This window comes from Cupressus sempervirens, chromosome 5, assembly GCF_028749045.1.
Source record: "Cupressus sempervirens isolate cs-2001-9-10 chromosome 5, ASM2874904v1, whole genome shotgun sequence".
NCBI classification, from domain to species: Eukaryota; Viridiplantae; Streptophyta; class Pinopsida; order Cupressales; family Cupressaceae; genus Cupressus; species Cupressus sempervirens.
This window is the reverse complement of record NC_143122.1, coordinates 35,223,129-35,245,385: the sequence shown is the minus strand read 5'-3', so window position 1 is coordinate 35,245,385 and position 22,257 is coordinate 35,223,129. Positions and strand designations below refer to the sequence as shown.

At 34.1% G+C, this 22,257-nt stretch overlaps 1 long non-coding RNA gene across 15 annotated transcripts in view; it reads left to right on the top strand.

Annotated features, from left to right (window-relative positions):
- LOC149554452 (uncharacterized) overlaps positions 1-21,694 on the top strand; it is a 291,407-nt gene extending 269,713 nt beyond the window's left edge. For all 15 annotated transcript variants that reach the window (XR_016364359.1, XR_016364356.1, XR_016364358.1 and 12 more), the window contains one exon: positions 20,972-21,694. This is a non-coding gene — a long non-coding RNA (uncharacterized LOC149554452). The remainder of the gene's footprint in view (positions 1-20,971) is intronic.
- Positions 21,695-22,257: the final 563 nt, after the last annotated feature.

Genomic DNA, 22,257 nt, shown 5'->3' with positions numbered 1-22,257 from the left:
CGTTTCCTTTAAAATATCCCAAGCTTCATGGGCATTAGTGCAATGAGAAATTAGAACATATAAATCTAGGTTAAGAGATATACCAATGAGGCCAAGGGCTTTCTCATTTTTAGTATTCCATGCATTTTTTTCATTTTGTGTAGCTGAGGTACCATGAACTACAGAAGGGTTAGTAGCAACATCTAAAATATGCTTAAAACAAAATATAAACGAAAGATGGGTTTTCCAAGCATGATAGTTTGAGTTATTTAACTTGATTTCTGAAATTAAAGTCGACATGATTTAAAAATTACATTTAAAATTTAAATAATAGATTTGAAATAAAAAAGTGAGACTTATTGTCCACAAGAATGTTAAATAATTATTAAGAGATTTAGAGAGTCAAAATTAAAAACTAAAATGTTCCCTGCAAAACCACTGGTCAGATTGAAGAAATAGGAAAAATAAAAATTTAAAAAACTGAAAAAAACGTGTTACACACAGAGAGTGATAACTTTTTTAATTTAACTCTATTTTTAATAAAATTTAAAGAGTTTTTTTATTTTTATATTTTCTAAATGCTGTTAAAATTTCAACCAAACCCAGATCATAGATTATGAGATATAAGAAAAATACGAACTGCTATACTTTTCTTTCTAAAACAAAAACAGAAAAAAAACTTGAATTTCAAAAAGCTTAAAAAGCCTGCAACAGAAATAGGGTTAGATATAATAAAAAAAATTAAAAATAAAAAATCCTTTAGCGGCAAGCTTTCCAAAGGAGGTTAGAAAAAATAAAAAATGAAGAACTCTTTGGTAGCAACCCTTCCAAAGTGGGTTAGAATGAATAAGAAAGAAGAAAATCTGCAAAAGAATAAGATAAGACTTTCAATATTTCCAACTTGAAGATCTTCACAATATCAAGCTCTTCTAATGAACCCTTCACACAAGCTCAAAACAAGGATTAGTATCTCTGATACCATGTAAGAAAGAGTGATTGAAATGATAAAATATAATAAAATGAAATAGCATGAAATAATAGATTTAATCCAAGAGAGTAAGAAGAGTTTTACCATACAAATGATACAAGATCAATGGAGCAATACCAAAGAGGAAGCAACACAAGAGACAAGGATTTGATAAGGGGAACAGAAAGAAAACCCCTTATGAGTATTATGAATGAGGCAAAAGCCTAAGAATGAGAGGGAGAGAGAAGAAACGGAGCAAAACAACTCATTTACAATAGCATCAAAAACTTGATGTGAATAATGGAGACTAAATGAAAATGAGAGTGAGAAGCACCTCTTTTAAAAAGATGAGAAAGGAGTTGCATGTCTTTGCATGTGTAACTCCCATTTTTATGAATGCCACATTCATAAAAGGTGTGTGCAAAGTGTCAAGTTCCTCTTAAGGAGGAATATCTATTTTTTTTATTAAAGGAAATACAAAAATGAGTTGTCCTCACAAGTGGACAATAGGACAAGAATGACATGTCCTTTACATGTGGACTAAAGGACAAATAAATACTATATAAAGGATACCTTGGTTTTTTTCAATAAATAAATAAATACAACCAAGGAAAGATTATTAATTCTAACAGGATCTTACAATTAAACCTCGGTAGTGAAGTTCTCTTCAACTTTTCTCTACTCTGCTTATCTTCTCCTCCCGCTTTTCGTGCTGCTTACAATCATTCACTAAATTCCATACATGATGAAGGAAAAAGTCCTTCCTTTATATAGAATTCATAAAACAATTCTTTAAGTCATTTGTTACACCTTCTCAATTAATTATTATAGGACCAGATAAAGAACATGTTACGTATGGCGATAATAATAATCGTTTCCCTTGTAACTTGAATAACTTTCTATACCTATAACATTATGACGAGAAAGCTGAGCCAAGTTATCTCTAACATGTCTTCTTCACATCTTTAACTTCGGCTTATCAGAATAACAACTCTGCTAAGAGATATAACAAGCTTTTGTAAACTCTATCCTAGAATAGTCTTCATCAAAACTTGCATAGCTTCCTCTAGACTCAATATCTTATGGTTCTGAGGTTAGTTGCATATACTAGACTATCTGCTCGGCGTACCAATTTGTAGAAATGCTCAACTATCTGTTCGTACCAATTTGATCTTTTTTTTTTTCTATCAGATACTTCAAAAAACTGTTGTGTTGACATCAATTATAAGAATAGTCATGAATGTAACATATCATCATGATAATGATCTAATCATGTTTCTACAATAGTCCCCCATAGAATTATTATAAGCATTCATGCTTCCAACAATCTCCCTCTTTGGCATTGATGGCACCATAGATGAAAAACATCTAGTTCCAAAAATAGCAACTAGAAAATATCAAACTGCAGTATCTCCCTTTAGTGTACCCTATATGAAACTGTTTTTCATGCTATAATCTCTCCCCTATTAACATCAATGTCAAAGATTTCAACAACCATCAATCTCTACAACAATTGTCTCTAACATGCTCGAGTGTACAAAGACATTGTTCAAAATAACATTTAACAAGAGTCCTAGACGACTCTATCCATCACAAATACTCCCCTATATAAGAAGCATCAGTATTTGGTCCACACAATAGTGCTTGTTACATTGGACTGATGTACTCTTGCATCATCTATTCTAATGTAAGAGGCTTAGTGAAAATATTTGGCAAATACCCAAAAGTCTCTTTGGAAAAAGGCTTAGTGAAAATATCAACAATCTGCTAATCGGTGCTGACATACTCCAATCTGATTTCCATTTCAGCAACTTTCTCTATCAATATATGATACGATAGAAATGTTCTTAGATTTAGAATGCAACACTGGATTTGTAGACATATTCATTGTGCTTGTATTATCATAATGTATGACGACAGGTTCACTAAGTTCTATACTTATATCATTCAGCATCTACTTTATCAAAATAACTTGATTACAATTGTTTGCTACTACAACATATTCTGCTTATGTTGTACTCTGTGAGATACAATCCTACTTCTTGCTTAGCCAAGAAATCAATCTTCCTCGAAGAAAGAAGGCTCCACCACTGGTGCTCTTTCTATCATCCATATTGCGTGCCCATTCATCATTAGTTTAAGCATATAAACTGAAATCATTAGATCTATTATACCACAATCTGAACTCTGGTGATTCTTTTAAGGTATCTAAATATCCTTTTGACTGCTGCATAATGTGCTTCTCTTTGATCAGCTTGAAATCTTGCAACAATTCCAATCGCATTTGTCATGTGTGGCCTTGTGTGAGTTAGATATTGCAACCCTCCATTCATACATCTGTACTTCTTCTACTCAACAATAGGTGTCTCATCCTTTGTAGATAACTTATGTCCAGTTACCATAGGTGTTCCAACTAGTTTATATGTTTCAAAACCGAATCTTCTCAATAGTTCTTTCAATTACTTAGTCTGAGAAATAAAGATTCGTTCTTTGTCCTACACAATCTGTAATCCTAAGAAGTATTTCATCTCTCCTAGCATACTCTTTTCAAATTCCTTCTTCATTTCTTCTTCAAACATGTCACTTTCATCGTCATCTCCTCCAATTATGATATCATCAAAAAATATTACCAAAATCATCAATCCATCATCTATTTCTTTCCAGGATAGATTACTATCTGCCATACCTTTGCTAAATCCAAGCTTTGTCAAATTCTTGTCGAACCAAGCATGCGGAAATCTGGGTGCTTGCTTGAAGCCATACAATGCTTTCTTCAATTTGCATACTGAGTCGTTGTCATCTGTTAAGGAAAAACCTTCAGGTTGTTCTATGTATACGTCTTCTTCAAGTTCTCCATTCATAAATGTTGACTAGACATCCATTTCATACACTTTGAATTATTTATGTGCTGCATAGGCTAAGAATAACCTTTCTGCTTCTATTCTTGCCACAGGAGCATAGGTTCCGTCGTAGTCTATTCCTTCTTGCTGTGAGTAACCATTACATACCAATCTTGCTTTGTTCCTTACAACTTCAGCTTGTTCCTTAATACCCATTTTTTTCCTGTCACATTCTTGTCTGTTGGTTTGGGGACCGATTCACATGTCTCATTCTTTACTATCTGATTGAATTCTTCTTTCATAGCTTGCTTCAAATAGTCATCTTTATATGCTTCATCTGCATTCTTTGGTTCAACTTGAGATATGAAACATAGTTCTTCATTGATTTCATTCTACCTTTATCTCTACTTCTGAGTATCTGCTCTGGTGGATGATTCTTTATCATATTCCTACTAAGAGTAGGAGTTTTTATCTCACCTCTGAGCTCTGTTGAATATTTCAAGCTTTGTTCATGCCTTTGCTCTCCTTCATTTTGCAAATCATTGTTAGTCTCAAAGAATTCTTGATCATTCCTTTGTTTAGTAACAACATTCTCATCATCATAATTGTATTCAACTACTCTTTCTTGTATCTTGAATTTTTCATCATCTCTTACATTTGCACACTCAACAATAGTCTTAGTTCTTAGATTATAACGTCTATAAGCGTCATTTTTCAATGAGTAACCAAGTAACATACCTTCATCACTTCTAGCATCAAACTTACCAATATCATCATCTCTTTTCATGAAATACTTAACTGTAGGTGAGTGACAAAACCATAGTTCATAGTGTAGATTGATGTATTTATAGCTTCTCTACAAAACATCTTGGATACATTATTCTCAGCTAACATATTGCTTGCTGCTTTTGTTACTGATTTGTTTCTTGTCTCTATAATGACATTTAAACTCATTTGAAGTAAGCTCTCCTTCTCTATCTGATCGGAAACATTTAATCTTCGTACTTGATTCATTCTCAACTCTATTCTTGAATATCTTGAACTTATAAAATCCTTTAGATTTTTCATCAAGAAATGCAACCCACATCATTCTAGAAAAGTCATCAACTAAAAACATGAAATACCTTTCACCATAGAATCCTTAAGTCTTTGTGGGGCCACTAAGATCTATATGTATAGTCTCCAATTTTGTTGTAGTAGTAAACTTTTTACTAGGAAAAGAAGTTCTCGTATGCTTTTCTAATACACAGTCCTTGCAAATTGTGTTAGTAGACTTAACAATCTTAAGCACATCTCTATCTTCGAACATGCTACTAGTTTTCACAATGTTGTCAAAGTTTATATGACAAAATCTCTTATGCCATAACCAACTATCATCTACCTTAGCAAGCAAACATGTCATTTTAGTTAGATTCAGCTGGGATACATTACCTCGAGATCTGGTTCCTATTCCAATCACCTTTCCATCTTTGTCTCTAATCATGCATGTCTTCTCTGTGCACTATAACTAATAATATTCATCGATTAGTTGTCCAACATTTAGAAGATTGTGTTTCAAACCATCAACAAAATACATCCTCAGTGTTAGTCTTTCCATCAAGACTTATAGATCCAATACCTTTAACATGCATGCAACATTGTTTTAAACTCTGATAATGCCTGCATCATGAGTTCATATCACCAGTCATATGATGTGAATAACCACTATCAATTATCCAGTCAGATTTATTTTCAGACTGTGATACCAAGTCCATTTTCCCCATACTTTCTTCTTTAATAGCTAAAAATCCTATTTCATCATTACTAGCACTTATTGCTTGTTCATCAAAATTAAATTCTTCATTTGCATACAAACACTCTCTATCTCTTCTAGGTTTGAACTTTCCTTTATACTTTTTCTCTTTTAGGACACTTAGATGCATAATGAACAAACTCATTACACGTCCAACATTTAAAATTTTTATTACTATCCTTTTCTCTTCTTACCAGAAGAGCTGCTCCTATATTTTTGTCCTCGTTAGATCTGCTACTACTAGCAAAGTTTGTTCTAGCAATTGTGCTCCTTGATAAATTAGGTCAAATATTCAGCGCATTGAAGGCTATTTCTGTTCTGGTCAATTCTCCAGACTAAGTTCATTTTCAACTATTTCTTATCTCCCAAGTAATGTTTCCTTTGTGAAATCTACGGTACAATAGATCAACAACTGTATCATTTCAATTCCTTGCTTGAGTAGTGGCTTTAAGGTCTTCAATATCTTCCTAATGAACTCATCATCTTCGTTGGTTCCTCCTTGAGATCTGATACCTGTAGTAATTTTTGATGTCGTGCTTACGTATGCTCTTATAGATTCATCTTCCATCATGTTAGCATTTTGAAATACACAACTCCAACTTTGTAGCCTTAAATTCTTAGACTGTTTATCACCTTGAAAACTATTATCTAAAGCTCTCCAAATCTTATGAGAAGTATCAAGTGATTTTATCAAGGTTACCAGGAGACTGGGGTACTTGGAGACCTTGGAGACTGGTACTGGTACTGATATGGCTAATTTTCAAAAATAGGAGACATGGGTACTTGGAGACGTTAATTGTTGTTTAATAAAGAAATAATTATACATCATTGACAAGTCTTTCTAGAGGCAATTAAGCAAATTGATTAGAAAACTATAGTGGCTATCATTATAATTACTAACATATATGATATAAGTAATAACAATTTTTAAGGGGTGATGATAGAGGATAAGATTTAGGAGTTTTATGATGCCTTATGCTCAATATTTTTGGTGGGAGACATCAATTGTTGGTTGGGGGACTTTGGAGATGGCAACCAAAACCTTTTGCATCCAAACATTTTTGGGGACGTCTCTGGTACCTAGAGACGTGTCTCCGGTACTGGGGGTCTCCGAGACGGGTCTCCTGGTAACCATGGATTTTACATGGTTATACTCAATTTTAGGAAGTGCACACAATAGTGCTTCTCTAGCTCAATTTTCGCACATGAAAGGTTCTCTTTCATCCTCAATACAAGTCTCCAACAAATTTTCAGCAATAATTATCTTTTATGATATTGTCAAGATCCAACATCCTGGTCCCATACATAGAAGACATGTCTTCATTTTTTCTTTCAATCATAGTAAACAACAACCATACTAAGATGCATATACAGAATTACACCAGATATGTTAACTAGGGAAGCCCTTGATCGGAGGGAAAACCCCAGTGGAAATGATGCCCACAAGATGATGCACTAATATAAATACATATGAGTCCTTATTAGGAGACTTTGAATCCCTGTTAGGATATTCCAGTCCTGTTAGGAGTTGTGGAAGGCAAAAGGACCCACTGTCCAAACAACTTTTGTGGCAAGACTATTGAACTCACTGTCCAATTGACCTTTCAACTATTCCTTATGGAATAATTTTCTGTATTGTTCTTTAACTTCTTTCCCCTATTTTGTCAACCAGACCAATCACTGTCCTTGAAATCCAAATATCAAACTTCGGATCTCACAATAAAACCTCGGCAATGAAGTTCTCTTCAACCTTGCTTTGCTCTTCTTATCTTCGCATTCTACTCTTCATACTGCTTACAATCATTCACTTACTTCCATACATGACAACGAAAAATGTCGTTCCTTTATACTAAATCCATAAAAAAATTTCTAGAGTCAGCTGTTACACCTCAATTAATTATTATAGGACCATTTTAAGAATGCATTACACCTAGCGATAATATTAATCTTTCACCTTGTAACTTGAATACCTTTCTGTATGTGTAACATTGTGATGAATGAGCTTAACCACATCATCTCCAACGTGTCTTTATATTATTTAAATTTTAATTAGTTACTTTAATTAATTAATATGGGGCCCGAGTTAATATTTGGATTTGTGGTTCCGATTGATATAATATATCTCAAACCTATTTTTATTTTAGTTTCCATTGGTAAGTGTTGCCGTTGGCTATCTTTGTACACCCTCGGAAATGTTTTCCTCGATGGGTATATAAGCATGGCTTTTAGGTCATTGTAGTTATTTATTTTGTATTATTTCTTTGTATTACAAATTCTAGTTGGGATTCTCTGTTGTTTGACATTTTGTAAGTGAAAGATGTTCTCTACTTTGCTATTCTGGTTTCAGTGGGATTGGAAATTCTTCATGGTCAAATCTTCCTCTTTGTTTGGCATTTTTTGATAAATTCAAGATTAGTAGTTTATGGTGTATAACAAGACTCATCTTCACTCCATACCCCATCTACAACTCACAACCTTTCGTGCCAGTTCCACACCACCTACCTGTACTACACTTACTACACTTAGTCGAACTACACTTACTACTCAAGAAGAAAATATGTCCAGATGGTAGTGTGGAGAAGTTAAAGCCATGGTTGTTTTTGAAGGGGTATTCATAGGTGCAAGGAATTGATTATTGTGAAATATTCTCTCTTGTAGCAAAGTTGATATCCATTCAATTCTTGTTATCACTTACAGTAGCTCGTGATTTTGAAGATTCCTATTGCATTTAAAGAGGTCATTTGGCTTAAGAGCTTGTGTTTGCATATTTAGTTTGATGCAAGATACATTACTATTAGTTGTGATAGCCAAGGTGGTATTTATTTAGCAAATAAATGCTACTTTCAGTACGACAACAAAGCATGTTGATGTACAATATGATTTTTCCTGTGATACATTTTGATGGAAAGGTGAAGTTAGAAAAGTTTTCTACTTTGGAGAATATTGCAGATGGATTGATAATTTTAGTGAGTACTGAGAAGTTTAGTTGATGTATTGGTTCTATGGGCTTTGGGATCCATGCTGTGATACAATAACTCTTGTAAGGTCTTCATCAAGTGCGAGATTGTTGCGATAAGATGACTCGGCCTTATCATTATTTGCTATTTTATTATTCTTTTTAGAAAGATGCTAAATAAATACAAAATCTTTGGTGATGGTCGACTTGGGGAAGAAAACAAAATGTTTCTCTTCTTTCTCTGATTCATTTTCTATGCTTTGTTTTTAAGGCAAGAGGGAGAAGAAAACAAAATCTTTCCCTTCTTTCTTCAATTTATTCGTTTTCCTTTATTTTTAAGGAAAGAGTTGTGCATAAAGGAAGTTATTAAAATGTTTGGTAGATGCGTTGAATGTACATACTTTAGAGATAAATTCATAAATCCTATGAATTTGATTGATCTTGATTTAATGTTATGGGGGCATCGTAAGGCCCTCTTTTGCTCTATTTTCTTTATTTGTTTCTTATCATGTACCATTTTCACATTTGTCCAACTATTATCATTGGCTTTTGGGTTACTCTTTGGCATTTTCTTCGACATATTTGAGCAACACTTAGGGGGCTGATCATGTGGATCTCTACATCTAAGTTTTTTATTAGTGTCCAAGCACTTAGTCATTTAGTAGGCAAGAAAGGAAGATCATAACTGAGATTGAGTCATCTAATAAACATCGTGGACTTCTTTATTTTTTAGTTCATGCCAAGCAAGTCAAAGATTGTCGAGCACCTTGTTGAGATCGAGCACATATGTATGACAAACTATTATAGTTAAAGCCAAGTAAACTAGAAGACATTTTTTGTCGAGTAAACAGAAAAGATCAAGCATGTAGAAGCCTAGTGACAGAATGAATGTTAGTAATGACTAAGTGTTAGAACTTTTAGATGCCAAGTAAACTAGTTTTTCCATATGAGATTAGAATCGCACAGACACCTATGTAAACCATTTTTGGCTGACTTTTATGTACATTTAATGATTGTAGAGACAGTTAAAACAGATTTTATGCATCTTCACAAAAGGTAATGATCCCAAGGAAAGAAAATCAACCAATCAGAAAATCAGAAGGGAAACAACAGAATAGATGAATTGTCAACTATTGATTATGTTCCAGAACTTTTGAAGATTGTCTATTTAAAGAGGGTTCTAACCCTAGAATCATAGAGTGGATAGAATGAGTGAAGAAGAAGTGAACATGTAGGTGAAGGAGTTACGAAGGGTAGAACCGCCCATGGAAGGCTAAGTCTAAAATGAGCTCCGATAGAGCAACCCAAGAAATGAAGGACAAAACAAAGATATCATATTAAGAGATCAGATTTAGACGTTGTATAGAGGAAATCTAAAATTAGCTTACAGAGCAAACTGAGGGTCAAGTACGAAATCAGTTTTTAACAAGATTGAGTTAGGAGAAATCTCTTAACTGAGTGGTTTTAACAGATCTATGTAAATCTCCTAATAGAGTTGTTATTTGATTGTAAGTGTAAAATCCTTTAACAACATAAGGCCTAACAATCTTAAAGCTTTTAACAGGACAAGCCCCTCACATGGTAGATCATATCTTATGATCAAACATTATGACCCTAATAGCTTAACTTTATTGTTGCAATAGTAAAGATTTGTGTGTTTCATCCCCACCCTTGTTTTACATTAACTTTGAAGTGTTTTTGGGTAATCAAATCATTTGTGTTATGTGTTGAATCTTTTCATGGAGGTGATGTTTTCGTTCACAATTCAACATTATAGCTTTAATGTGAGATCTAAGAAATGAGATGTGTTTATTGTGAAATCAATAGTTTGGTTTTGTAAGCAATAAGTTTCAAATCCTGATTCACCTCCCCTCCTGTTCAGTATCTTGTTTTCCAGTAAATCTTTCCAACAATTGATATTAGAGCCTAGTTCTCTTGAAAATAGCCTAACAACTTAAGAGGATCAGATTTTGGATATGGAGGAATACCTAACGGGAAAAATCATTGAGAACCAAATGATTAAAATTGAACTCATATTGCAACAAGTTGAAGGAGCGAGAGAAGAGTTAAGAAAATCTTTAATAAAAAAGAAAGAGTTGGCAATTCATGAAAATAACACACAATACAAAGAAGTTGATACAGAAGGACTATATGCAAGTGAAAATATTTGTGACAATAATGAAGCAATAGTAGAACTATTGGGAAAGAACAACATTTTGAGCAGAGAGGTAAAAGAACTCAAGAGAGATCAGAAAATCCAATAAGTAAGACTAGGTGAGGTGATAGAGAAAAAGAAGAAAGCAAATTCACTCACTACATCTAGATTTGAATGACTTTGCTATAATTGTTTGAAATATGGACATAGAGCTCATGAGTGCAGATCCAAGACAAAACCTAACTGGACATCTGAAAAACAAAAACAAGCACCAAGAAAAGGTAATACTCACCATTGGGATTACAATACATGGTATAGGCTTCATTATGGTGGAGAATATTGGCACATCCCAAAGAATTGTATTAGGATACATTTCAGAGGAAATTACAAGAAATAGTTGAGTGGAGAATTAGTTTTTTTTAATCATAAGTAAGTATGAAGATTGAGTAAGCCGTCATACACCTACTAGTACGAGAACACTTATTGCAGACATGAAATGGAAAATTGAAGGCATTTATTGGATTTGGGTATACATTTCTTTCTACCAAGAGATTTTAGAGTTCACAAGTGATTTAAAGGAAATCAAGGAAAATTTAGCTAAAAAGCAAGCGAATCATAGTGAAGCATTGGTGAATTTGATGAAGTGTTACTTGTAGTGCTGAGTTAATTGCTTTTCAAAAAATTATAGAAGAATTTTTTTTCACGAGCCCTAAATTGAAATGATATCAGCAAGTGATATGTTGGAAATGAGCAACAATCAAATCATGTGAGCAATGACTAGTGTCCTCCACCGAACTTTAGTAATACTATAAATTTTGAAGAGATTGAAGATGACATTGGCACCTTGTCATCAATTCCACTCAGAGTTTTCACTATACAAAATGTAAGATCCTATTTTTTGTGCAAAGTAGGAGAAATTGGAGATTTCGAGATTGGGATAGCTTATGAGAAGCTATGCAGCAATGGTGTACTGAAGGATCAATACAAGATTGTCATTGAGAACGTGGTTACCCGTGCCCTAGGTTTTCTTAAATTTTTAAGGATGAATGAATAAAGATTGTCCTAAGTTGTGTTCATAATACAAAGGTATGGTTAGAAGGATGTCCAATCAAGATTAACAAGCCCATAATACCCAAGTTATTGGATACCCTACGTTGGACAGATCAAAGAGCATAGGGATGCATAATGAAATGAGATTGAAAAATCTAGCAAAGCAAAGTGGAATGGATGAGGGATTTCAGTAGATGGGACTGAATATCATGTGATTGAATTTGCAATACATGTTACAACACACAAACTAAATCAGTCCAACAAATTGAACAGTGTGTCATGCATTACAGTGGACCTAGGCTAGGAAATAGTTAAAAAGGATCATGCTTATGATCTTGTCGAGCTGCAACTGCAATAACTAACAAAGAATTCAAGAGCAATTAGGAAAGAAAAGAACACATTGTGTAAGCCTGGATAATTTTTAGTCTGTACATTCTTTTATGTATTGAATTCTTTTTCCTATAGTGGGTACTATATTATGGGATAGGCCTAAGACAACTATACAACAAATAAATGAACAGGCACTGCAACCTAGAATTGCATGGTTAAGGCCTATGCCTTATGAGGTTAATTTTGATGAAGTCACAACAGCAGTGACTGCACTCTTCTCAGAAGATGTTGATGCAAATGTCGAGTGATTCAACACATACGACTTAGTAAAGGATTGGATGAATGTGGAGTCTAGTCAACCCAAGACAAAGCAAGGATGATAAACAAGAAGAATAATCATCAAAACATATAGCTGAAGCCAAGGAAGGCAGAGGAAAATAGCTAGTTGTTCCCACCTCGAGGCAACCAAGCTAAACTTGAAAAACATGCGCAAAAAATTGCTACACCTTAGGAGCCTAAAAGGAAAATTATAACAAGATCAAAGATAACCCAACCCCCAACTATCAAAGCTACAGAAAGTCAAACCAAGAGGAAACAGGTTAGTGCACCTGAGTAGAACATTCCTAAGAGATTGAAGAGAAAGATGGTTGTAGCTAAGGAGGAAGAAGATGATGAAGAAACCAAGTCTGATGATCTGAGAAAATTGCAAATTGTATCAAAACCACCTCCTTCAATTTTTGATAAGGGATGTCAAGAAATCACTGAACAAGCAAGCTTGATAGGATTTAAAGATATTAATTTTGATTCCTTAACTAAAGAAGATCAAGATAAATTTGAGAAATCTTTGATAGCGATGATGATATAATTCAAGACCACCTATAGAGTTGGGAGAAGGCATTCCAGGTAACCTATATAAAAATTTTGATGCTAACTTGAATTGGGCATTATCTGCTTAAAGACAGATTATGGAGACCACCTTAGTGTAGTCAATGCCAAATTTGGAGAAGACACATATATCTATTGCCTTAAAAGATTTTGTAAAGAAGTTCATGGGAAAATAAAGGGCATATAAAATTTTGATTAATAAAGCTCATGAAGTTGAGAAAGATAGCCTAAGTGTATGGAGAGAAGCATTTCATTTTCTTAATCGATCAAATAAAAAAGAATATGAAAGAGGAAAGAGATGGAGAAGTCAGCGTAGAAGATGATGAAGTAGAAGAAATTGCCAAACTTGCTGAGGAAATGAAGCAATTGATCGAAGGTATGAACAACAAGATGTCACCGTAGAGGACATTCCTGATTCATCACCGCATGATTAGAATGTATTAACAGATGGAGACCTACAAAATGTTGAGCCTGACACATCTTTACAAGTCATTGATTTTCCAAGTATTGAAAGTGCAAAAACTAATAGTTCTAAGGTTACATGAATTACTGAGGATACAAGTGTTGAGAAACAGGACGAAGCTCTAATTCAGTTTTCACAGAATACTTGTGTGCCTATGTCTTAGACTGTAGTAAAAATAGCAAAGATCAAGCAAATTGAGCTTCCAACAAAGCATGAGAAATCACAAGAGCACAAAGCTACACAAGTTCTAATACAATTCTCGAGTGCAAAGCTATCAGATACATTGACACAAACACCTAAACAATAGGTGACATCTACTCAAAATGACCAACAAGACATATCTAGATCGATTGAGAAGGGTAAGCAATTGCAAATATCACTACCTACTAATATTACCCCACGATCGTAGATTATGACTCAATCAGCTAAAGAAATGGCAGATGAGTCATTCACATTAGAGAACCAACGATCTATTGATACGATACACATTGATATGAGGGCATATACGGTTTCATTGAGAAAGAATGCAAGTTCAAGCTCACCCTCATACAATAAGTTAACATTCGGACATCAGAGATTAGTCGAGCTCACGGCTCGAGTTAGTGACATGAGGAATAAACTGATATTAATTAAATCCTAGTTGCTACCATAATTAGAAATTATTCAAAAGGAAGTGTCTATAGCACAAAATATCCTAAAGAAGGACACACATTGCTGACATATCGAAAGCCTAATTGATCCAACTGTTGAGCTAGAAATTCAAATTCACGTTTTAGAGAAAGTAAAAGAGCAGTGGAATAAAGGCTATGCAGAAATTTTGAGAAATATAAGATGACCCCAATCCATAAGTGACAATAACAAGTGGGAAATTAGTCAAATGGAAGAAGAATAAGGGAAAATATTAAAAATCAGAATCAAAGACATCAGATAGAACAACATTAGTATATTCAAATTGTAGATCTATATTATAGTCTGAGGGGGAGCATTATTGTATCAATAGATATACATGAAAAAGTGTTTTACACACTAATGTCAAAGAGGGAGATTGTTGATCTATATGCCTAAGTTTCCTATAAGTATACAAATACTTAGTCATTTACTAGGCAAGGATGGAAGGTCATCACTGTGATCGAATCATCTAGTAAAGATTGCACACTTATTTATTTTATAGTTCATGCCAAGCAAGTTAGACATTGCCAATCACCCGAGTTGAGACCAAGCACATATATAGGATGAGCTATTACAGTTGAAGCCGAGTAGACTGGAAGATAATTTTTGCCGAGTAAACAAAGAAGATCAAGCATGTAGAAGCCGAGTGCCGACATGAATGTTAGTAATGATTGAGTGTTAGAACATTTAGATGCCGAGTAAACCAATTTTGTCATATGAGTTTGTAATCACACAGACACCTGTGTAAACCATTTTTTACCGACTTCTATATAAATTTAATGATTATAGAGATAGTTAAGATGGAGTTTATGCATCTTTACAAAAGGTAATGATCATGAGGAAAGAAAATTGACCAATCAAAAAATTAGAAGGGAAATGACAAAAGAGATGAATTATGAACCATTGGTTATGATCCATAAATTTTGAAGATTGTTTATTTAAGGAGGGTTCTAACCCTAGAATCATAGAGTGAAGAGAATGAGTGAAGAAGAAGAGAATGCACAAGTGAGGGAACGAACAAGGCTAGAATAGAGCATGCAAAGCTAAGTCTAAAAGGAGATCAAATAGAGAAAACTATGCAGTGAAGGACAAAACAGAGATATCAAATTCAGATATTGTACAAAGGAGATTTGAAATTAACTCATAGAGAAAACTGAGGGTCGAGTACTGAATCTATTTTTAATAGGATTGAGTCAGGCCAAATCTCTTAACAGAGTGATCTTAACAAATCTATGTAAATCTTCTAACATAGTCCTTACTTGACTGTAAGTGTGAAATCCTTTAACAGGGTAAGACCTAACAATCTAAAAGATTATAATAGGGAAGACCCCTCATAGGGTAGATCATATGTTATCATCAAACATTGTAACCCTAACAGACTAACTTTATAGTTGCAACAATGAAGATTTGTGGTTTCATTCCCACCCTAGTTTTACCTTCATATCGAAGTATTTCTAGGTAACCAAACCATTTGTGTTATTTGTTGAATCTTTTCATGGATGTGATGTTTTCATTTACAATTCAGCATTATAGTTTTGATGTTAGATCTAAGATATGAGATGTGTTAGGTGTGAAATCAGTAGTTTGGTTTTGTAAGTAATAAGTTTAAGATCCCGATTCACCTTTGTCTCAGTATCTTGTTTCCCATTAAATCCTTCCAACAAATCCATATCTATCAATTGTGATCTACACTAGTCTTTGCCAAATTCTAGATTACCATCTACAATAATTTTTGGTTTGACTATGATGACATTTGTGGAGATGTCATCAGACATTTTTATTCCATTGCCAACTGATTCATGTCAATTCATATTGATTATGGGTAGCATACTTGCATTTGTATTTGTTTTCATTTTTTTCCAAATAGAAGGAATTGTTTTGTTTTTTCCAAAGAGAAGGAATTGTTTTCAACCATTGTTGTTGGGTATATGGGTTTCTTGTGCTGATTGAGTTTTAGTGAGAGTTTTGTAGAGGAGGTTTTCATAATCTTGTTGTAGGATAGATATGGCAAGACATGCTCATAGATAAAGATCTAGATGGGATATAGTTTCTTAAATGAAACCTCAAACTACATTACAAAATGATTGGGATAAGATAGATTGAAAAGCCATGGGGTTGACAAGACTCTGTCTCACTGATTTAGTGCTCCTAAATGTGCATGAAGAGAAGACCCTAGTTGATCTTTGGAAGAAGCTTGGTGATATACATCAAGGGAAATCCTTGGTAGATAAGTTCTTTATGAGAAAGAAGTTGTATTCTTTGAGAATGGAGGAAAGAGACTCTATTGCTGATCACTTGAATGCATTTAGTATGCTAGTTTCCGAGATGAATTATGTTTGTGATAAGATTGATGATTAAGATAAATGCATACTTTTATTATGCTCTTTGCTAGATTCATGGGATCACCTTATTATGGCTATTGGAAGCACAAAGAGCACTTTCAAATTGGAGGATGTGGTTGGTTCGTTGTTATCGAAAGAGATGTGAAGAAAATCTTCAAAGATAGCTAAGGATTCTCTAGTTGCTTAGAGTAGAACAATGGAGAAAGGAAAGAAGAAGGACAAGAAGGGAAAATCCAAGTCTCCTGGAAGATGTAAAATCTCCTGGAAAAAAGTCCAAGGCGAAATGTTGGAATTGCAACAAACATAGTTATATTTGAAAAGAGTGCAAAGAGGTGAAGAAAAAGAAATATAAAAAGGATTTCTCTAATTTTGACTTTGAAAAATCATCTGAAGACTATAAATGCTTTTGTTGCAGTATTCGCAACACATACATTGGATGATGTCTAGTTGATAGATTCAAATGCTTTTTTGCACATTATATCGTATAGAGGTTAGTTTTTAAAGTATGAAGATTTTGATGGTTGGAAGGAGTATTTGGATGATAGCTCTCATTGGAAGGGGATTGATGGTGTACTGCATATCCTTGGTTTGGTATGAAATCGACTTTCAATCAGCAAGCTTGGTGATGTGGGTGTGCAAGTTATTTTCTTGAGTGGTGGATACATGATGACAAGGGACTCTATGCTGCTTGCTAAGCATGTTACGATATGCACCTGGTATAGCTTGGATGCATGCATGATTCAGTGTAATAGTGCTTCTGTGAAGTCCAAGAATCTTTGGATTGTTCATCCTCACACCATCAAATCAAGCAAAGAAGAAAAATGTCGTTTCTAGATTTGATGGTTGTACTTTTTGGTTACCAAAGGATGCCAATGCTTTGGAGATGAAGCTCCCAACTGAGAAGCCAATGTTATGGCACCTAATGATTGGTTGCATTGGTAAGAAGGGTCTTAGAGCTCTGAAAAATAAGAGGCTTGTTGAAGGCCTTGATCATTGTACTCTGGAGTTTAACTTCTGTGAACATTGTATTTATGGTAAACAACACCATATTTCTTTTTATTTTAGTTCTCATAAGTTTTCAAGCGTTTTGGATTATATTCATTTAGATGTGTTTAGTCCAGTTAATATTCCTTTCATATCTAGATATACGTACTTTGTCTCATTCATAGATGATTATAGTAGGACATTTGTGTATTTCCTCATAAGTAAATCAAAAAAATTTAGTTGGTTCAAATAATTTATGTCGTTGATTGAGAATTAGATTGGTAGAAAAGTTAAGTCTTTGAAGATTGATAGAATCAATATGTTGTATTCAATTGAATTCTATAGATTTTGTAAGGATCATGGATTTGAGAGACAGAAGACAAGTCCATACACTCTACAACAAAATAGAGTTACAGAATGGATGAATATAATGCTGATGGAGAGGGTTAGGTGTATGTCGCCTACTTCAACACTTATTGAGAACACACCGATGGAGGCATGGTCTGGCAAGAAGCCCTCATTGAGACATCTTAGAGTCTTTGGTTGTGAGTCATATGCTCATGTTACTAGTGAGAAAAGTTTAAAATTAGAGAACACGACAGTTAAGTGTATCTTCATTGGCTATGGTGTCTGTGCGAAAGGTTACAAGCTTTGGGATCTAGTTGCACAAAAAGTTTTGTACAATAGAAGTGTGATATTTCATGAGCTAAAACCTTCCACAACTGATTTGCAGCTAGAGAAGGAAGAGAAACATAAAAATAAAGTAATTCATATTCCTACTACCCCTAAGGAGGAAGAACTATGAGCTCTTGATGGACTTGATAATGAGGAGAGTTTAAGTAGCTTTGAAAGTTCTGAAGGAGAGCAAGAACCCCAACCTCAAAATTTGAGTTCTACTTGTGATAGGAAGCGATTTGATAGATATGGTTATTCACGTAAAGGGTTTGGATATTCTTTATTGGATTCCAATTCTATATTTTCTTTGATTGTTAACACTGATGAGCGTTGGACTATTAGAGAGCATATGGTTATGAATGATGCAAATTCTTTGATAGAAGCCATGAATGAAGAGATGGCAGCATTGAAGAAGAATGCTAAATGGGATTTGGTACCTTTTCCTAAATCACATAAACCTATTGGATGTAAATGAGTGTTCAAGAAGAATTTGGGTCCAAATGGAAGCCATGAGAAGTATAAGGCATAGTTGGTTGCGAAGGGGTATTCACAAGTGGAGTGAATTGATTATGGTAAAATATTCTTTCCTATAGTGAAGCTAAACATCCATTCGATTATTGTTATCACTTGCAACATCTTATGATTTTTAGAGCAAATATATGTGAAGACAACATCCCTTCATTGAAAAAGATACATAAAATCTTATTTGTAAGTTAAAGAAGTCTCTATATGGTTTGAAGCATGTGGTATGAAAAGTTTGACGGCTATGTGTTGTCCTTGAGATTTCGTAGATCTAAATCTGACCATTGTGGATATTATAAATTTTAAACTGGTCACATTCTTATCATAGTCCTATATGTGGATGATATAATGTTTATGGGAATGGTAAAAGAATAGTTTCATTTGAAGTCTTAGTTAGCAACACAGTTTGAGATGAAAGATATAGGTGTAGCTAGATATGTTCTTGGGATTGAGGTCATTAGAGATAGAGCTAGCAAAAAACTTTGGATGAGCCAGAGGAAGTATCTTAACTCCGAGTTGGAGAAATTTAGGATGACAACTTGCAGGCAGTTAGTTGTTTCAGTGTTACATGCAACAAAGCTTTCTATGGAGGATTGTCCAAAATCTTCTACTGAAATGGATGACATGTCTAGAGTACTTTATGCAAGTGTTGTAGGAAGCTTGATGTGTGCCATGGTTTATATGATGTCACACATTGCCCAAACAATGGGAGTCCTTGGTCAGTATATGGCTAATCCTGGAAGGTTGCATTGGGATATAGTTAAGAGTGTTCAGGTATTTGAGGGGCATGTCTGAGTATTACTTATGTTTTAATGGTAATTCTTTGTATCTCGACATTCTGTTTACATTCTTGGATATGTGGATTGAGATTCGGCAAGTGACATTGACAGTAGAAGGTCCACCAATGGATATGTCTTCACGATGGTTGGTGATGCATTTAGTTGGATGAGGAAGCGATAGGTTATAGTTGCTTTGTCCACTATAGAAGCAGAGAATATGGAGTCTACTCATGCTTCTAAATAGGCTATTTGGCTTAAGAGATTGTGTTCTGATATTGGTTTTGATGCAGGACAGATTACTATCTGTTGTGACAGCCAGAGTGCCATCTATTTAGCAACAAATGCTACTCTCCATGCTAGAAGAAATCATATTGATGTACAATATCATTTTGTTTGTGATATTATGAAAGATGGAAAGGTGAGGTTGGAAAGGGTTGGTGCTTTGAAGAATGTTGCAGATGCGTTGATAAAGCTAGTGAGCATTGTGAAGTTTAGATAGTGTGGTTGTTCTATGGGCCTTGGGGCCTTTACCAAGTGACGGAATTTTATGGCTCTTTACAAGTCTTTGACAAGTGAGAGAATGTTGCGATGAAGGTGTCTCAACCTTTGAGTCCAATCATGTTTTTTTTTTTCTATAGCCCATTTTAGATTCTTTGAGTGAAATAGCTGGTGTCATAAGTTGCTATGTTGAATCTATGTAATGATTATGACAATTACTAGTGCAATGGAAGAGTCATGGAGAGTTCATATTTGACTATATATATGTATGGTGGAGTTCACTCTCGAGTGGTGGTGTGAGGTAGGTGTTGCATATGGAATGTTGACCATTATGGTGGAGATATTCTGGAAGTTTCTATGTGCAATAAGTCATTGGTTTAGCAAGTTGACACCACATAGCTCTTTGATATTGGAGATAGTTTTGGAAACCATGGGCTCTATCGACTTGTGTTGAGCTCTATAAATATTTAACCCTTTTTTGCATTTTGTATGGTTATTTTGGATATCTTCTAAGGAGCGTTCATGTGCCAAATATTCTCTAGAATTCTCTGCTTCTGTAATTTCTCTTGATGAGCATTGGCTCAAGGATTGTATTGTAATTGTTGTTGATGATAATACAATTGAGTCTGGCTTTTTGCCCTCAAGGGTTTCCCCACATATGTCTTGTGTTGTGAGTTTATTTGCTAAAATATATTTTTGTGTTTATCTAGTTTGCAATAGTTTAAGGATTTGGAATTTTTTAAGATTATCTCTTATAATAGATTTAACATTTAAAAGCATTTCCACACTTTGACTTTCTTTTAACTAGTTCTTAACATGCTCAGTCAATTTTATTTAAAGTGTTTTCCATATTAATTGTATTTTAAGTCTCTTAAATAGAGAAGTTCTCTATACAGTTATTCATTGCTCTCCTTTGAACATCCTATCCCATTCCATAGTGTTGCATTGTAATTACATTCTACAGGTTTTTGCTCTTCGCATTCTTTGAATGCTACTTTCCTTTTTTAACATTTGGAATTCATATAATACTTTGTTCTAATTTTTTTTAATACAACTGTAAATTGTTCTGTCATTATTCTACACAGAGGTGGATCCGCATCAAAGGACTACAGTCGCATCCGCGTGAAGGACGGAACCATAGGGAGCGACAGTAATATGGATTTTGAAAATAGTAGTGAAGAAGAGATAATCTGGAAATAACCCTAGAACTATCTTGTTATTCTCAGCTATTTAGAATTCTCTTCTTGTATACAAATTATTTCATAAAGAATGGCGCATAATATGCCAAAGGATTCTGAATTTATAGCCATGTTTTTAAAAGCTGTGTTTCTGATCGATTTTGTATTACTCAATCTCGCTGAAAAAATGAAGCTAAAAGAGAGTAGGAGGGAAGAATTAAATGCTGTCTTATACATTCCTTCAATCTGAACACTGTTGAGAAGTACCGAAGTAACCTTTTGACATTCCAGCCACAATTTATAGTCTAAAGTCATTGATTCTCGCTGTTAACTGTAGAGTAAAAATCCAAAATTTGGCATATCTCCCGATAAAATTGTAGATAGTGTTTAGTAACCTATTATACAATATTGTCGTTGCAGAACTTCCAAAAATCAAATTTCAGGGTTTTAGTGTACTCTTAAGCTTCTTTTTGAGAGGAGACATGTCTGAGGCATAACCTAAGTGCTATTTGCATTTTGTTCTTTAAGACAAGGATTGTGCCAAACAAAATATATACAAAGGTAAACTAGATTCTGGAGTACACAGTGCTACTTGTACAGAAGAAATAATATATTCATATCCATTGCCTATTTCTAGCATGCCTTTATTTGACTTTACTAATAAGTTAATTGCGTGTTTCTGTGACTGTCCCAGACTCCGGATCATTTTTGAAGGGAGAATTTAATTCAGCATTCTTGTGTAGTATAATTTCTGTATAATTTCTTTTTTTATTAGCTTTGATCAATAATACATAACATTCAAGAGAGTCTGAGGGATGAACAATCAAACTGGAAGAGTCATCATGGTAAGCAAGTAATGATAAAAGTTGCACACCTTCATGTATTTCCTTTAATTGTGATGTATTTGATGGGTTACTGCAATGACCAACACCTTACAGCTTCCTTTTCTTATGTGAATAACATGGCATTTGTTAGCTCTTAGTAGGATATGTTAAATGGCGTTGTAAGATGGAATTTAAGAGATATCTGGAATAGAGCTTGTAAAATAGAATTATGCAGATTTGTAAGATAAGCATGTCCAGTGCATACTATTTCGTAATTTCAAGCGCACTGAATTTATGATTATAGATGAATAGAAGACGTAAAAATATTTGAATAATAGCTTTTTGTTTGATTGTTTGTTTTTAGATAAA